The sequence below is a fragment of the Tupaia chinensis genome, unplaced genomic scaffold (assembly GCF_000334495.1).
Source record: "Tupaia chinensis unplaced genomic scaffold, TupChi_1.0 Scaffold000013_1, whole genome shotgun sequence".
In the NCBI taxonomy this organism is placed as follows: Eukaryota; Metazoa; Chordata; class Mammalia; order Scandentia; family Tupaiidae; genus Tupaia; species Tupaia belangeri.
In genome coordinates this window covers 3,433,004-3,433,909 of record NW_006159443.1, presented here as the reverse complement: position 1 = coordinate 3,433,909, position 906 = coordinate 3,433,004, and positions in this window count along the sequence as shown.

Genomic DNA, 906 nt, shown 5'->3' with positions numbered 1-906 from the left:
GGGAAAGGCCGAGCATTTGTGAGATACCTTGTAGAGGGAAAGGCCAGTTAACTTGGGGAAGCCGCCTCTCCCCACTTGGGCTGTAGAATGGGCTCTTCCAGGCGGAGGCCCGCAGCCTGGGACTCGCGCGGGACGAACTGGGGACACCGCGAGTGTTTGTTTCTAAGATCTGGAAGAGGCTGAGCCGCTTCTCTTGCGTGCATTTGGCTTGTGAGGGAAACCCCTGTGGGAGCTGGAGTTGTGATGAGCTTTCGTCCCGTCACTGGCTCAGCTGTGTGTGAGGGAGGTGCAGGGGACTGCGTGTGCTGAGCCTGCCCGGCTCCGTCCTGCTCCAGCCCTCCTGGCTACAGCGGTACCTTCCCATCTGGTCTCCCAGCTTCTCCTAGTCACCTTAATCCTTTCTAGGCTGAATATCCGGAGATTTTTTTTTTCCAGCCCACTTTTTTTAAAACTTGAAAATTTAAAAGGCAAAATATTTTTAAAAGAATTATTTAATTTTATTTTTATTTATTTATTTTAATTGAGGTTGACCAGAGAGAAAGAAGGAAAGTGAGAAAGCAAGCTGCCAGGTCCGGGACTCGAACCACAGTTAGCCATATGGGCGTCCAGCTCCCTTAACCACAACGCCACCTGCCGGCCCCTAGGGGGGAAAATATTAATAGTTCACACAACACTAGTCTGTCCATCTAGACTCGCCAGTAGCTAAGGTTTTATACTTTTTTTGAGTTTTTGTTTTTGTTTTTGTTTTTGTTTTGTTTTGTTTTTTGCTATAGGGCGCGTGTGCTTGCCAGACAGACAAACAGAGACAGAGAGATAGAAAGCGAGAAATCACCTCCCCAGGGGAGATGGCCAGGCGGCAATCCCTTCTCCTCCGTTCTCCTTCCGGGATCTTGGTCATGCACGCAC